Consider the following 14,740-nt stretch of genomic DNA (forward strand, 5'->3'; position numbering starts at 1 on the left):
CTCTCTCTCTCTCTCTCTCTCTCTCTCTCTCTCTCTCTCTCTCTCTCTCTCTCTCTCTCTCTCTCTCTCTCAGTCGTTATTTGATATTGCTAAAGATGATCGTTGATCTATACCGGCTAATCTAACATCGACCCTTCAACTTTCCCGTTGTTTTGCAATGAGAACCTTCCGTCTTTTTTATAATTGAACTCTGCCGAAATTGAAATGAACGACTCCCACAGACCATGACATACCCTTCCCCTTAAAATGATCCTCGTGCTCAAGGATCAAAATGAGGGGATTTTGGCTTTCAAATGTGCATAATCTTCCCAAGTGTCATCCTCAGGAGCTAAATTCGACCATTGTACTAAGACCTTAATGGCAGCAACATTTCCCTTCTTAACCATCTGCCTTTGTAAGATGGCAACTGGAGCAACCAAAAACTGTCCATCATCTCCAGTCTGGGGTAGTGAAGTCTAAGTAGTGATCTTGGATCCCACCTTCTTCTTCAATAGAGAAACATGAAATACAAGATGTACTTTTGGAGGTAGGAGGTAATTCCAGTTTGTAACCAACTTGCCCCACCTTGGCAATGACTTTGTACGGCCCATAAAACTTGGAACTGAGTTTGAGTTTTCTTCTGAGAGCTAAGGATGTTTGTCTATAAGGCTGGAGCTTGAGAAAAATCATGTCACCCACCTGAAATTCCTTTTCAGTTCTTTTTTTATCTGCATATAACTTCATCCTCTCCTGAGGTTTAATCAAGTTATCTTGCAACAATTGTTGAACTTGTTGCCTCCTTATAACAGCATCACCAGCAGCCTAGACAGTAGTATCTAGAAGTGGACCAACTGATAACTGTGGTGGAGTAAAACCATACAAGGCTTCAAAGGGAGTACAACCTAAACTGGTATAGAAATTGGTATTGTACCACCACTCAGCTAGGGGTGACCATTGCTTCCATTGTACTGGCCTATGAAAAGTCATGCACCTAAGATAATTCTCAATACATTTATTCACCCTCTCACTTTGGCCATCACTTTGAGGGCGGTAGGCAGTAGTAAAATGAAGTTGAGTGCCCAGCAGCCTGAATAGTGCCTGCCAGAATGTTACGTCCCGCATTTTCGTATGTTAAAGTTTCGTCTTTAGTTAATCGACGTAGACTCGGGGATGATTATCTTAATGTTAACGTATTTATGCTATTTACAACAAGCGATAAGTAAGTGTCGTGAAGGATAAAGGGTAAACAAATCATAGAAAATGAGTTTCGTTGAAGGTTGTCGATTTTTGATAAAATAGGTCCGAGCTATAATACCCGATATTTATGGACTAGTACCATACAAGGTACCATATGACCATGATAGTATGATGTATAAAGTGTATTAAAAAAATAAGTAGAATTCTAGGTAATTTGAGATAATTCTTAATTATGTGGGTAATTGGTTAATTATCGGTTAGCGGGATATTACCTAATTAATTAATTAAATTATCAAATAAGACTAACACCCCCCCCCCCCCAAACGTGGCAGCAAGCCACTATTAATACATATGACTAAGTAGTCATATGAGCTTAGGTGGCAAAAATAATGTGTAGTACCAAAACACTTCATTTCTTACACAAAAAAATCCTAAACGTTAGCTTTTGCACATTTCAGATGTGAGCTTTGCACCTTAGCAACATAAATGCTTACAAATTCCTACAAAATTCCATACCAAGACTCTTCAATTAGAATCCACACCACAGGATTGTCCAAACCTAGATAATTTATCACGCCCAACTCTAGTCCTAAAAAGGATAAGCGGTCGCTGCAAATATAATCCGGTCTAAAAGTCCGGAGTCGAATCCCACAGAGAACTAAGGTTTCGCTGTAATTGTTCAATATCGCAAAGAAGACAAGTTTGAACAATTTCTAAATTATAATACTAAGATTTTTATATCTAACTAATTAACCAACAAATACTATAAAACGGTAAAATTATCAACTAACGAGACAAAGGTTTGGAGACTAAATTAAGGAGGTCTAGAGTTATGATTTCCCCAATTGTTGATTTCATTAGTTGTATGTTTCTTATAGCTTTGACTTAGTTGCCTCTATCAATCATGAACTCTCCAGCTATCATAAATCTCTCTCAAGCAATTATGATAATTTACTAGACGCACTCTCTCAAGCTACGCTAGCTAGATTCACATTACAGTTCACTTAGATCGCACCCGAGGTATCGTTATCTCTAATCCAACCTCTAAACCCTCGGTTATGACTCTCGCCTATACTCCGGGAGTGATGTTGTTCAAACAACTACCTAAATATGCACTCTCTCTCAAGCAGATACATAATAAATAGGAACGGCTAATTGAGGATCCTTTCAATTAACCAAAATCAAAACGTAGTTGAACAAATAGAGATTAACAACTAACTCAAAACTATATTAATATAACAACCAATTCATCCCCAAAAGGTTCCATCAGAACCCTAGAAAACGAATTAGCTATTCATAATAGTATATAAAACTACAATACTAAAAATCATAACCAACAATGAAAAATAGGAAGAGGAAGGAAAAACTTGTTGAAGAATTCCCCGCCTTGCTCCTATTGTGTCTCTGCCTCCTTGGGTCGAATCTGTGTCAAAAATATGTCCAACCTTCAAAAATACCGTTTTTCCATGTATATATACCAAGTAGGGTCGGGCCCAAACAATTATACCTTCTCCTACGCGAAAAAGGACAATATTTCACGTCTGGACTGCCGCGGCCGCGGTAAACCGCGGTAAACCGCGGTATATACTGCCTCAGCCCCGCAGTCGCGGTTTCGACCGCATTTTTTCCCCTGTTCCGTTTAGAATTTGGAAAAACGTAAAACATGAAAGTTGTAGCCCTTTGAGTTAGCTTTCCAACCATATATTGTGGAGCCCAAATGGAGTTCTGAGTAAAAGATTATGTGCATTTTACTAGACAGTACACAATATGCCTACTCGAGTCTTCGTTTTGTTGTTTTATCATCCGTTGATCCCCGAATACGATCCCGGCTTAATTCCTTGGGCTTTTACTCAGACTTCAAAGCTCCAAATCACTTGAATTCATTCCATAACATCTATATAGCTCGGAATCACTCCTACAAGGCATAAAACACACAGTTAGTGCAAAACACTAGCGATTAAAGCGCAAACTCAACTAAAGTGCAGTAAATTAGAGTGTAATAATCGACTAAAATACGTAATTATAGCCTATCATCAACACCCCACACTTAAACCATTGCTCGTCCTCGAGCAATCAAACTACACTTTTTTTATAGACACGACCTTTTTAAACAATTCTCCTAACTCATCACACCAAGAGTATTTAAAATAGACTAAGCACAAAAGCGTAACATCTTCACCTCAAGATTTGACTCACAAGTACCACGCATTATTCACAACTCACCCACTTACTCTAACATAGAGGTCACTGACATTACCTTTCCTTCATGAATCAAGTGCCCTCACACAACAAAAGAGAGTAGTTCCACACAATAAAATTTAAGAACACTTAGGAACTCAAGATAGAAAGAATTCACTCACTCTCAGAAATAACATTCATATGCCACAAAAGATGCACCATAAGCTTGCCCGTAGTGTACTACTCCACTAATCGAGCTCATTCAATCTTGGATCAATTAGGACTTTATTTGGTTGTAATGTAGGCTACGGGACGGGTAGGATACATTTAGATATAAGAGTGACTACACCTCCCTAAGCACTTTAATACATATACTTTAACATTCAAACCCCATACTTATGTCAAACCAAACTCCACCTTCACATCAATGTATATTACCCCATACTTCTTTAAGCACACTTACATCAAGAGCCACCACTTATCAAGGAATTTTTTTTTTACAAGAATCCAACTATTTTTTTTTCCAATTCAAGTAGCTCTTACTTTTTCAAAACAGTGCACCTTTCTCCTTATTTCATTAGTTCCACTCAAAAGCCAAACCAACCACCCCACACTTTAACTTTTACAAAGTTCATAACAATTCAAGTGCTCATGAGAGGTGAAAAGGTTCAAATAGATGGTTAATTCAAACAAATGGGTAAGGCTTGTAATGTGGTTGCCAAAGAAACAGGATTACAGGCTCAAAGGGGTTAACTACGATACATAATAATTAGGCGGGTAAAATATACATATCTGGCTCAACAAAGAAATGCCTATATCACTTCCTAGACTGAATAAAACTACTATTTCGCTTTGCAAACACACGGGGCAAGTTCTAGGCATCAAATGCAATGCACAGAATATCACAAAACCTTACACACACATGGCACATAACTCACTCAGGATTGGATTCATCAAGACACCCTAGTCAGAGCAGTTAAGCAAATTTAAGATCATACAATTTAAGGTACTTATACAAGAGTCAAAAACTGAGCCTAAGCGTCACAGCCAAAGTACTCACTATTCTCAAGGCATAACAAAGTCAAGAGATATTGCTTCATTTCAAAACAAAACACAATGGCTCCTATTCCCAAAAAAAAAAAAAACTACACCCGGTTCAAATAAAACCCTTGGAAAAGAACCGTGGTTTAAAGAAAAACCAAGGGGTAATTGCTACACTACCTAACAAAACAAAAAATCTTTTTGGTATTTTCTTTAGACTTACTTCCCTCAAGAAAACTGTCTAGAAGATCCGTCATCAGGAAAAGTCCAATCTTTTAAAAAAAAAAAAAAGCTAAAGTAGCATGAAAAACCACCCAGACAATCTCCTCACCCCACACTTAAAATTGTGCATTGTCCCCAATGCACACCCATACATACAAGAGGGTAAAAGAAACTCCCTGGTAGGCCAAAGGCCGAAGCACTAGCAGTTCATGGGGTACTCAGACTTCTCCCAAGCTTGGTCCTTCGTGTGGGTACCTCACACTTAGTTCCAACCATTTGGTTTGCTGATGCATCCTTCCAATACCTTTGCTTTCCATGCTCCTAGAAAATAAAAAAATTGACACTACAAAAATAATACAATTAAAAAAATAAAATAAAATAAAAAAATAAAAGAAAGCAATAAAGCTGGGTTGCCTCCCAACAAGCGCTTGATTTAACGTCGCGGCACGACGTGAATCACTTTCTGCCTCCACTTTGAACTTATGAATCGGACCCCAAGTTTTGATTCTGCTCTATGATCATGCTCCTGAGGTGGTGGAACGAATCTGACTGGCCCAATAAAATAATGTAGTATTCTGCACTTCTTGGCCTTTATATGAGGTGTGTAATCCCGACTTTCTGGCAAGAAGAATTCCAGAATGTAAGCACTTTGTTCCTCATTCCTTGACTCCTCAAATGGCTCGGACGACTCTATTTCCATATCATCATCTAAACACAATGTGGAAAAATGCTTGGAGTGAGGACCAATGCGCTCAACTACATGAACATTGGGACTATCTACATTCTCAACACTAATGACAATAGAGTCAACTAAATATGTATCCTCAATATCCTTGGTTGACTCTAGTATCTCTTCTACAACATCGACATCCTCAAAATCTAGTGTGATTGATTGTTGGTCGTTCTACTCTAGCCTCCTCCTCTAGCTCATCAATTTTGTATCTAATCCACGCTCTTCTTGGATACTATTCACAATATTGGCTTGTTGAGCATTAAAAACTTCAACCAGTTGACTCATGTGAACTTTCAAGTTGTGAATAGTTTCCTCCTGCCTTTCTATCCACAGTAGTAATTTACTCTGTTGTTCCAAAATGCACTTTAACATATATTCGATCTTCTTTAGGTCAGCTTCCCTGTGTTCTTTGTTCCTATTAACTTCACCAGAAAAAGAAGAACCATCAAAGTAAAGGGTTGGGGGAAGGTAAGAAATATAAGCACAACCGTGAAAGTGACCATCTTGACCACCACACATATCACACACATTCCACACATAAGATTGAGTTGGTGCAATAAACTCGCTCTCGGGAATATTTTGATAATTTGCCCTGGGTGGTTTCCTTCACAATATGCATAAGGAGGATTAAAAGTAGAATTACCAACATCAAAATTTTCATAATTCCATGATGCCATGTTTCTCAAATAAACAAATAAAACTATTAAAAAGAATCAAATAATAAAATAAAAGTACAAACTTGAAACCTAGCGATATGTTAACCTACAACTACACCTTTAGTCCCCGGCAACGGCGCCAAAATTTGATCACCCCCAACTCTAGTCCTAAAAAGGATAAGCGGTCGCTGCAAATATAATCCGGTCTAAAAGTCCGGAGTCGAATCCCACAGAGAACTAAGGTTTCGCTGTAATTGTTCAATATCGTAAAGAAGACAAGTTTGAACAATTTCTAAATTATAATATTAAGATTTTTATATCTAACTAATTAACCAAAAAATACTATAAAATGGTAAAATTATCAACTAACGAGACAAGGTTTGGAGACTAAATTAAGGAGGTCTAGAGTTATGATTTCCCCAATTGTTGATTTCATTAGTTGTATGTTTCTTATAGCTTTGACTTAGTTGCCTCTATCAATCATGAACTCTCCAGCTATCATAAATCTCTCTCAAGCAATTATGATAATTTACTAGACGCACACTCTCAAGCTACGCTAGCTAGATTCACATTACAGTTCACTTAGATCGCACCCGAGGTATCGTTATCTGTAATCCAACCTCTAAACCCTCGGTTATGACTCTCGCCTATACTCCGGGAGTGATGTTGTTCAAACAACTACCTAAATATGCACTCTCTCTCAAGCAGATACATAATAAATAGGAACGGCTAATTGAGGATCCTTTCAATTAACCAAAATCAAAACGTAGTTGAATAAATAGAGATTAACAACTAACTCAAAACTATATTAACATAACAACCAATTCATCCCCAAAAGGTTCCATCAAAACTAGAAGACGAATTAGCTTTTCATAAAAGTATGTGAAAACACAATACTCCAATTCATAACCAACAATAAAAAAGGAAGAAGAAGGGGAAAAACTCGTAGTTGAATCTTCTTCCTTGCTCCTAGCGTGTTCTTGCCTCCAAGGGTGTTGTCTAACCCTAAAGTAGTGTCTCTCCTTCCAAAGTGGTATTTTAGGATGTATTTATATGACCTAGGGTTGATGAGGGGCGGAATTCTTCAATCCATTTTCGGATGGGAGAGCTGGAATCCGCGTCTGCCTTCGCGTCTAGACGCGGACTTTGACGCGGATCTGCGTCTGCCTTCGCGTCTAGACGCGGATGCAGCTTTTGAAATTCTTCTATTTCGCGAAGCGCTCCGTGCCTTTGCTTCGCTTCGCTGTTTTGTGCCTTAATTTTTCTCCTTTTTCACGTCCGACTTCGTGCCACGCACGAGAGTAGACGAGCTCCCACTCCTTTAATTTCTTCTTTTTGTGTCGAATTGTTATCTTTTGATCATTTATCATCCAAACTCGTTCCTACACATAAGAAACACGTAATGAGTATATTTCACTTCGAAAATCATGTATTCTCCCGCGACACACACAAGAATTAATATGCAAATATACTCAAAAATATGCACTTTTCATCATTTATCAATAATCAAATCATTGCATTTTATCTCTTTAAGCTACTGTAAAAGGGAGTAGTACTCTTCTACTTAATTTTCTGCAAAAGTTTTGGTGACACTAACTATACAGAGGAGTCATCCTCCTTAATTATAACGTGACATTTTTGCTTCAACGGGAATTCGAGTAAGAATATCATACGGATTTTTCCCTACTTCGGGTATGTTAAGGTCATCCCTTCTTTCTTTTTGGCATGATCTATACGGCACAAACGAAACGAGCAAATGCACAACTTCCATAAATTACTCTATTCGTAGAAATGCTAGAGATGTGTATATTCTTATTCTCCCCTAAGTCTTATTATTCTATCATCTGTTCATGGGTCTCAGAAAAATACGTATTTGATAAAGTTTATCCGAAAGGTATATTGATTTTTATGGCATTCCGAGAAAATCTTATTAACGTATTTCTTATGTATTTCATGCATTGCATTTATTTACACTGACTCATGACCAGATGGCGTTATACACGCGTATATATGTAAATATATGTATATGGGATATGGGAAAAGGTTACGGCGTTATATACGCACCACCACCTGATCAGTTGGTATATGTTGATGATTTTGCCCACAGTGGCCGAGATGATATGATGGGATGCTCTTAGAGGCTTTATGTTGTTATGTACACCTATACTTATGCATGACATGACATTTACACGCACGTGCATGATCCTATAAATATTTCAGAATCTACAAAGTTATTCAGACTTACAAGCGGATTTCTTTATTCCATGTTTCATCTATGTCTTATATGTACTAATTTTCATGCCTTACATACTCAGTACGTTATTCGTACTGACGCCCTATTCTTTGGGGCCTGCGTTTCATGCCCGCAGGTGCAGGTAGGCAAGCTGACGGTCCCCCTTCTTAGGATCCTTGATCAGCGAGAGTTGGCGTGCTCCACTTGACCTGGAGCTGCTTTTGATTTTGGTACGACATGCTTGTATATATATATATATATATATATATATATATATATATATATATATATATATATATATATATATATATGGGTATGACGTGGCTCTGTCCCGTCTTTGTACAGTTGTGTTTCTATTAGAGGTCTGTAGACAGTTATGTATACATGAATAGCATGTGGCCTTATCGGCTTTCAGTTTTGGGTATATAGTTGTCTATAGCAGCCTTGCCGGCTCGCCCACTGTATTCCGCATGTATATGTACATATACCTTTTTGGCAGGTTTTCTTCATGTATGTTATTCTCGTAATTTAGCAGACGTCATTCAGGTTTATATCTTAGACGCATGCTTAAGTATGTTCGACATGTAGAATTCGGGCACCCGTCGCGGCCCATCGGTTTGGGTCGTGACATAGAAGTTGCTTAAGAATACCCCATCTCGATCAAAAACTATAGAATCAGGTAACCCATTGATCAAGGCCTACTCCACACTACTATTTAAGTAGCGAGAGAGGATCGGAGCAGCTTTTACCCGATTTAGGGTCGGGATCGAATCCACAGAGAGCAAGAATTTGGAATCGAGTATCTATCTAGTATAGAATTGTGTATGTGTTCTTAATTACACATCTATTCATTTTTGGGGGTTTTTGTTTACTTCTACTATTATTAAACTATAAATGGTAATTGCAACTAAATTATGCTCAAAGTTATAATGCTACGAGTTGTTCAAATAGGTTTAAAAGGCACTAGGGTAGTGACTACCGCCTAGGTGGTCAATTGACGGGTACTTGAATCTAAAGCACATTTGACATGTTTGGGGAGTATGTTATCACCGTTGCACGACTTTACCCACTCTACACCTCTCGGTGGTTCGAGTGATTTTTCCCGAATTGGCTTTTTCAAGACCAATTGGGTATGCAAATTTGCACAAGCAACTAGGGTTCAATTCGAGTATTACTCTCTCGAGATTTAACCCTTTAATTGGGGCTATCAGTCTCTTGAGTACGCCCCAATTCATTGTTGGACCTATTTCAGAGACTTAGGCTCTCTTTCTCAAAAAGAGCTCAAGTCAACTCAACACAAACTAGTGTTTGCAACCACTAATTCAGAAATTAACCATGAAATTGGCCCAAATAACAAACACCCATAGTCAAATTAGTCCTAAAATACAAGACCCATCAAATACCCACACTAGGGTTGAGCCACAACCCTAGCTTATGGGTCTAGCTACTCATAATTAAAGAAGAAAAGCAAGAAATAGATGAAGATAATCTCATATTAATTAATCACTAAGTTAAATACAAAGATTCAATGATTAAAAGTAGCTAAAATTGCCCAAAATGACTTAGAAAGTCGAACCCACGAGTGCAGCTGCTTAATTACAACATCTGATACCCTAAAAATGGAAAAAGAAGCTATTTATACTAGGCTAAAAAATCTGGACAAAAATTCCCCTGTGGGGTTAGTGTGGACCGCGCAAAATGAACCGTGGTCTGCACTGGGGCTTTGGCCTTGAAAAACAGCTCTCTGAATCTTGGCATCGCGGACCGTAGAGAATGGATTGTGGCCGCGGAGGCTTCCAGTGCGGTCCGCGTAAAATGGATCGCGGACCACGGAGGCTTGAAACTCTGAAATGCAACCTCTCTGATTCTTGGCTCTGCGGACCGCATTAAATCGACTGCGGCCGCATCGCCTTCAGTGCGGACCGCACAAAACCTAGTGCGGCCGCATTGCCTCTTGGCTTGGAATTTTAGCCTCTTTGAATCTCCTAGTGCGGACCGCACAAAGTGGTGTGCAGCCGCACTGGGCTTGTTTTTACTGAGCTTGTCGTCTTTGGCACTTGTGCAAGTTTCACTCCTTTTGAGCTGATCTTTGATATCTCGTCACTTTGATGATCAAATCTGCAATCAAGTACAACTTGTGAGTCTTTTTGGGACTATTTTGTATGAATTTCTAATCAAAGCATACGCAAGAAGGAGTATAAAATACGTCAAAATCCCTAGTTATCACCCATGCAGGGTATGCACTTGCTTGAAGAACTTGTTATCCACATTCACTGTAGTGTAAGGGTGAGCAAGTGTCATAAAGTGAGCAAATTTTGACCTCCTATCAACTACCACAAAGATCACTTCCTTTCCCTTAGACTTTGGTAGTCCTTTAGTGAAATCCATGGTGATATGTTTCCAAACCTGGTCTGGAATGGGTAGAGGTTGCAGTAGGTCCGGATAAGGAACATTTTCTCCTTTGTTTCTTTGGCAAACATCACAAGCAGATACATTGTCTATCACCATCTGTTTCATACCAGGCCATTAGACCAATTGTGAAAGCCTTTTGTGAGTGCCAAGTTGGCCTGAATGCCCTCCAATTGGCGAGTCATGAAAGGTTGCCAATAGTTGCTGCCTGAGTGAACAATGATCCCCCATGTAAATTTTTCCCTTATTTCTCAATACTCCAGCTGTGTAATGATATATATGAGGCCCATGAGTAGTCACTGTTACCTCAGAGATTAAGGTATCTGCATGTGTATACCCTTCATAGCTATTACTGACTTTTTGCATCCAAGTAGGAATTGTTACACTAATGGCCATGAACTCAGCTGCACTAAACAAGGTTTCACCTTCTTGACCTTCAAACTGCCTTGAGAGTGCATCAGCAACTCTGTTCTCGGCCTCTTTCTTATACTGAACTTCATAATCAAGCCCCAATAGTTTACTTAACCCTTTCTGTTGAATGGCAGTGGTTACTCTTTTTTCTAAAAGGAATTTGAGGCTGTGATGATCAATTCTTACTATAAAATGTTTATACTGCAAGTAGCGCCTCCATTTCTCTACTGCATTTAAAAGAGCCATGTATTCTTTCTCATAAATAGATCTTCCTCTATGTCTAGGAGCAAGTACCTTACTCAGGTAAGCAATGGGTTTCCCCTTCTGTAACAACACAACACCCATACCATTCTGGCTAGCATCAATCTCAACTACAAAGTCTTGAGAGTAATCAGGTAAAGCCAAGACTGGTGTGTTAACCATGGCTTGTTTTAGAGCTTCAAAGGGAGCTGTAGCTTCCTCATTCCACCTGAAGGCTTCCTTCTTAAGTAAATCGGTCATTGGTTTAGCAATAACTCCATAATTGAGCACATGTTTTCTCTAATAGCCTGTTAATCCCAAAAATCCTCTCAACCCTCTCAAGGTAGTAGGGGTAGGCTAGTCCACCATAGCTTTCTCATTCTCAGGGTCAGTAGAAACTCCCTCCTTTGAAATCACATGCCCCAAGTATTCCACCTTTGATTGCCCAAAGGAACACTTAGACTTCTTTGCATACAAGGTCTGAGCTATCAAGATTTGGAACACTATTTCCAAATATGTTAGGTGTTCAGGTAGGGAGTTACTATATATGAGGATGTCATCAAAGAATACCAACACAAAATTTCTGAGTATAGGCTGAAAAACTTGGGACATCAGTGCTTGAAATGTAGCTGGAGCACTGGTTAGCCTAAATGGAATCACCTTGAATTCATAATGTTCTAAGTGAGTTCTAAATGCAGTTTTGTAAATGTCTTCACTCCTCATCCTAATTTGGTGGTAACCAGCCCTTAGATCAATTTTAGAGAAAATATTGACCCAAACAACTTATCTAGCAGGTTATCCATTATTGGAATTGGATACTTATCTTTGATGGTTATCTCATTAAGCCCTCGGTAATCCACACAAAATCTCCAAGTCCCATCTTTCTTCTTTACTAGTAAAGCTGATGAAGAAAAAGGTGACTGACTATCTCTAATGATCCCATTAAGCATCATCTCCCTCGCCTGTTTCTCTAGCTCTTCTTTTTGAAAGAAATTATACATGTAAGGCCTCATGCTGACAGGTACAGATCCTGGCTTGAGTGGAATTCCATGATCTAGGGCCCTTGTAGGAGGTAGGGATTTAGGCTCAACAAACACATCTTGATAGGTGATCAACATTGACTGGATGGAGGAATCAGTTGACTCTTCCTCTTTTGCTACTACTGCTTGCACCAAGAACAAGTGTGCCATGAGAGTTTGCCATTTCTTTCTCAATTTTCCCATAGTACTTCCACTAGTCAATCCTAATTGCCGTTGCTGGTTGATGCCCTGCAACACCAACTTATTGTCCCTTTTCCCAATGGTAACACAGTTCTTTTCACGATCAAACTTAGTTGGATTGAACTTCTTTATCCAATCATTGCCAAGGACTATGTCACAACCTCCTAGCTGTAATATCAAGTTTTCTTCAAATAATTTCCCACCCATCTTCCAACTAAACTTAGGACAAACAGAGTTGGTATACATGTAATTACCATCAGCCACTGTTACTCTTAGTGTATTAGCAAACACTAGTGTGTATCGAGTCTCCTTGACAGTAATCTTGTTAATGAAGCTATGAGTGCTACCTGAATCCACCAATATAGTAGCTCCTTCTTTCTCAACACTCCTCTCACTAGTATGGTATTGACTCCCATATTAGTACCAGACAAAGCATTAAAGCAAACAACCTCCTATATTTTGGTCATGTGTCTAGTTCAATCTCTACCTCAGGTGGTGGTTCTTCATGTATAGTAGTCACTTCTTCCGCTTCTCCAGTCAAGCATTGCAGTTGTTTGAATTGACACTTGTGACCGGGACCAAAATTTTCCCCACATCTGAAGCATAGTTGGTTGGCCTTTCTATACTCCTACACCTCTGGAGTCAGTCTCAAAGGACTATGTTTGGATGGAGCAGCTGTAGTTGGCCTTTGCACCACTGCCGGAACTGAATCCTTAACAGCATTGGCCACCCTTGCTATTGGCTGGTTCTTCTTTAAGGCAGCTTCAATTGCCTTCTCCTGCATTCTAGCTTGCTCAATGGCACATCTCAAAGTTTTAGGTTTAAATTGCTTCACTGAATATTTGATTTCATCCTTCAAGCCCCCTACAAAACTAGAAAAGGAAATGTGCCTCATTTAGTGCAGGGTTCCTCGCTATCATCTGAGCCTTAAGGTCATCAAATTTCACCAGATAATCTTCGATATTACTTGTTTGTTGCAGTAAGTTAAATTCCTCCACCACATCCTCCATTAACATTTTCCCAAACCTATTGCATACCTCCTCCTTCAGTTCTTCCCATGTAATCACTCCGCTGCTTAGTATCAGGGAATTATAAAATAACTCAACATTGTCATTCATATATGAAGCAACCCCTTCTACTTTAAGATCCTCAACTACCTTATATAAATTGAAGAATCTATCACATTTTCGAATCCATACCTTATGGTTAGTACCATCGAAACTTGGTAATTCCCATTTAGGATTAGGAACCTTCCCTTGTTATGGTCTATCTGCTCTATTTTCAGCAGGTAATGGTAGTAGTCCAATTCCGACTCCGGGAATTTGCTCAGGTGGCCTACGATCCATGATATTCAACCTCTCTAACAGCTGTTCCAAAGTGCCTTGAATACCAGCTTGGGTGTCTTTCAAATCTTGTTGCCCATCCTTTAGCTCAGCCAACAGCTCGTCATGGTGGGTTAGTTTCTCATCCATCACTTTCATACGAGTTCCTCCTACCATTAATACCTCTATTTTGGTGTGAAATCGATAAGGCTCTGATACCAATTGTCAAGATCTAAGCTCAATTCAAGCTCGTTTTGGAGAAAAGAAACCCTAGAACTCGAATTTAAGAGGATTGAAAGTCAAAAAGGTAATATCTTCACCCTCTAATTGATTATAGTATTGGATTAATGATTATAGACTCTAGTTCATGAGATATGAGCTGATGAGTTTGACAAAAAATCATGAACGGTTACAACTTTGGGTTGTTGATTGTTGATTATTAGTTAAGGGTATTTTTTATTTTATGGGTGATGAAGAATAATATTGATTATAACAACTTGAGATTTTACAATTTATCTAGGAGTAAGAGAATAGGTTGTTAGGTGTAGAAACTCCATTAATGAGGGCTATGAAGCTTTATACTCACAAAGTGTTTGATAAAATGCCTAAGTGACCAAAATATGAGTATTATTGCTAATATGAAATCCCTTTGATTTGTATTGTTGTAGATTAAAGTTGAAAGGGTTGACAATGTATTATGCTCAACATCATAAAGTTAAGGTATGTGAGGCTAACTCTCTACGTTTGGAAATGTTTATGATTCTCCCTACGTCTCATTCTTATGACTATTACGAATTTCCTTAGAAAATAATTATGCATCAGTTCCATGAATAGTTGTAGAACTTCTATTCTCAAAATGACGTGGTTTCATAATTCGTTCAATATCCCATGAGTCTCAG

This window comes from Nicotiana attenuata, chromosome 2 (assembly GCF_001879085.1).
Source record: "Nicotiana attenuata strain UT chromosome 2, NIATTr2, whole genome shotgun sequence".
In the NCBI taxonomy this organism is placed as follows: Eukaryota; Viridiplantae; Streptophyta; class Magnoliopsida; order Solanales; family Solanaceae; genus Nicotiana; species Nicotiana attenuata.